Genomic DNA, 4,076 nt, shown 5'->3' with positions numbered 1-4,076 from the left:
GGTGGCTTTTAATCTTGCATCAAATAGTGAACTGCACTGCATACTGTATGCAGACTTGCATGCATGTACAAATCACCAGCAGGAAATATTGTGCTAGTACTAGTATTGAACTACAAGACGCAAAACAGTTGCAAGCCTTTAATTAGAGTTATGTAAAGCTTTTGATGGGATAGTTAGGTCCTAGAGATGTGGTGACAACAGCTGCGCAGAGGTGGCCCAATTTGATTTTTTGTCATGGGGCCCAAAATTCTTGGCGCGCCCCTCTATATACTCAATGATAATGGTTAATAATTTTATATTGGTGTTTTATGTATACGAATTTTATATGTTCGTGTTTACCTTTTCATGTTTACCCCAAAAATTATCTCTTTGTTTTTACGTTTTTGGCAGTAAAAGTTATAATAAAAAATGGCCTTTAGCACATTTTTATGGTGGCTTTTTCAATCTTGCATCAAATAGTGAACTGCACTGCATACTGTATGCAGACTTGTATGCATGTACAAATCACCAGCAGTAAATATTGTGCTAGTACTAGTATTGCAAAACAGTTGCAAGCCTTAATTAGAGTTATGTAAAGCTTTTGATGTGTAGTTATGTCCTAGAGATGTGGGTGACAACAGCTGTGCAGAGGGGGCCCAAATTGATTTTTTTGTCATGGGGCCCAAAATTCCTGGCGGCGCCCCTACCCCCTTGGATTGTCCTAACTTTTCCCCCCTGTCCCAACTTCCAGTTGACAAATGCAGGGGTTTATTTTTTACTGTTACTGTTATTTATACATGTGTATATATTGTTTAAAATAGGATATTGTATAGGGTATATTGGTTAAGTTTTGTTTTCTTACTATTGTTTTTCTTGCTGTCGCTTACCCTTTGGGAGCTACGGTAACAAAAACAATTTCCCTACGGGGATTAATAAAGTACTTCTGATCTGATCTGATTTTTAATTTTTTTTTATCCCCTGCATTTGTCAACCTGGAAGTTGGGACAGGGGGGAAAAGTTAGGACAATTCCAAGGGGGTAGGGGCACCGCCAGGAATTTTGGGTCCCATGACAAAAAAATCAAATTGGGCCCCCTCTGTGCAGCTGTTGTCACCATATCTCTAGGACCTAACTATCACATCAAAAGCTTTACATAACTCTAATTAAAGGCTTGCAACTGTTTTGCAATACTAGTACTAGCACAATATTTACTGCTGGTGATTTGTACATGCATACAGTATGCAGTGCAGTTCACTATTTGATGCAAAATTAAAAGCCACCATAAAAATGTACTAAAGGCCATTTTTTAATTTAACTTTTACTGCCCAAAACACGTAAAAACAAAGAGATCATTTTTGGGGCTGTTGTCAGTCGTGGGCCCTTGGAATTGCTCTAATTTTTGCCCCCTATACGGCGCCCCTGAAAATAGGTAAACATGAAATAGGTAAACACGAATATATATAAAATTCGTACTGCATATATAAAACACCAATATAAAATTATTAAACCATCATCATCATGACAAAAAAATCAAATTGGGCCCCCTCTGCGCAGCTGTTGTCACCACATCTCTAGGACCTAACTATCACATCAAAAGCTTTGCATAACTCTAATTAAAGGCTTGCAACTGTTTTGCATCTTGTAGTTCAATACTAGTACTAGCACAATATTTCCTGCTGGTGATTTGTACATGCATGCAAGTCTGCATACAGTATGCAGTGCAGCTCATTATTTGATGCAAGATTAAAAGCCACCATAAAAATGTGCTAAAGGCCATTTTTATTTAACTTTTACTGCCCAAAACACGTATAAATAAAGAGATAATTAATTTCATTATTATATCTAAAATATATATACTCAGTGATGATGGTTTAATAATTTTATATTGGTGTTTACCTATTTTTTGGGGCCTATTTTTTTCGGCCCCTGTCATTCGTGGGCCCTTGGAATTGTCCTAACTTTTCCCCCCTAATCGGCGCCCCTGAGTATATATATTTAAAATATAATAATGAAATTAATTATCTCTATGTTTTTACGTGTTTTGGGCAGTAACGGTTAAATATACATTTATGGTGGCTTTTAATCTCGCATCAAATAGGCAACTTTTAACTTTAAAGGGGACAAGCTATGAAGAAAAACAGGTACAGTGTTTCTTTTATGGGGGTACTATACCTCTAGGGGAAGTCTGGAGTACTGCAAGGGGTATGTGAGATATTTTTATAATGGTAATATCAGTGATGCATAATTGTAAATTAATTATAATTTAATAAAATTGGGTTGGCATGAATCTAATTTTAGATTCTAAACATTTGAACTATAGCATTGAAGTGTTTTTTATTTTTATTTTATTGGTTACCAGATTATTTAATCAGTTAGACACTGTATTGTATCTCTTCATATGTTGTTTCTCAATGGTCAGGCTACTTGGTTGAGAGAAAAAGAAAAAAACAAAGTCTTTCTTGTTTCTTAGTGCAATCAATTTAGGCATATTGGTCATAGATTAAAACAATAACTTTCTTTGAATATAACTAGATTATTAGAATATTAGAATATAATTGTACTCAATTAAGAAATATTGTTCACAAAATTAGCAAATCGGATGAAATTTGTGATCATGATCAACTTTCTCCTTCAGAGACTTTCACAGAGTGAAGCTCTATAGACAGAATTTACTGACTGGTGTTAAATAAATGTTATGACATATTACTGTGAACAGTTCCTTACAAGAAAAAGGTACTGTGTTTGCTATCACAAATCATATCTTCTATCCTTTTCAGTTCTTTTTTGTGAGATTTGGCATCTGTGAGACATCATAAATCAATGTGTACAAACTCAACTTTTGAGTTTGAATTTCCCATCAGGCACCAGATAAAGTACAGATGTTTTACACAGCTCCTTGGCTTGGTTGGCAATTGCTCCCTTTGTTAAACCTATATCACCCACTAGCGTTGTTTCACGGAATAGCTCTCTCTCATCAGGAACTCTTCAAATGAAATACCATTAGGTGCCATTTTATGCCCCTGCCACAAGGTGGAATCATAGTCACAGTCATGAATTTAGTCAAGAGAACCCTCTGTGTGGTGTGCAATTATCTCACATGACCATTCAGGATTAGTCCTCTATTTCAATTCTTATGAATCACACTCAAAGGTATTCCACTCACATACACATAAAAGATATTACATCAGCAGATCCTTTAATGGTTGTGAAACTTTGGTTTACAGGCTCTTCATTTGTGAAGTGCTCTTGTTGGTTTCCATTCAAGCTCAGCCAATTCTGACACTAATTAGAAGTGTCTCTATATGTTATTGTCTCAGTTTGTGAGACGTCTTTTAAAATGCATCAGGTCTATACCTGTCCATTCAGAAACTCTCACTAACATCAGAAAAGAATACATTAGACTCTCTGAGTCCTTTGTATGATTCTGTATTAATGCCGGTTTTCCTTAATAGTTTCTTAATTCTTACTTTTTTAATCTTGGGATATCATAATCTATTAAAACTTAAAAATTTCAATTTTCTAAAATGTATTAAGGTGTTCTTCATCTCATACATGTTACTACAGTATGAGTATGTAATCATCTCATACATGTTACTACAGTCATTCTTTACCTTTAGTACCAGGATTAGTGCTAAAAGTTGACATCACGCAGAGGTCATATGATGACCCCCCCAAATCTGGATACTGTACTTATCATTTTTCAGGGCCAAGGGTTGGTCAGATGGCATGTGACTAAATGGCACCTAAGAACATACAACACAGGGCCAGGAATAACCCCACCCTTGCTGTCATACAAACATACATGCACATACACACACACACACACAAATATCTAAACCCTGCAGGGGAGAACGAAAGAAGAGATCATGATGCAGATCACAAGGCTTCCTCAATAGAGGGGTTCATGTGTGTATACTGGGTGAAACAGGAAAAGACATTACATGCTTAGCAATGTGTGTGAGTGTGTGCACTGTCCTTGTGTGTATGAATAACACAGGCAAACCAGAAGTAGTGACAAGACATTTGACTTGTGAAACATGCTTAGGACAGTAGCATGGCATGCATGTATCATATTCCGCCTTTCAACTCTCAATCATT

Source organism: Larimichthys crocea, chromosome XXIV (assembly GCF_000972845.2).
Source record: "Larimichthys crocea isolate SSNF chromosome XXIV, L_crocea_2.0, whole genome shotgun sequence".
Taxonomy (NCBI): Eukaryota; Metazoa; Chordata; class Actinopteri; family Sciaenidae; genus Larimichthys; species Larimichthys crocea.
This window is presented reverse-complemented; position numbering follows the sequence as displayed.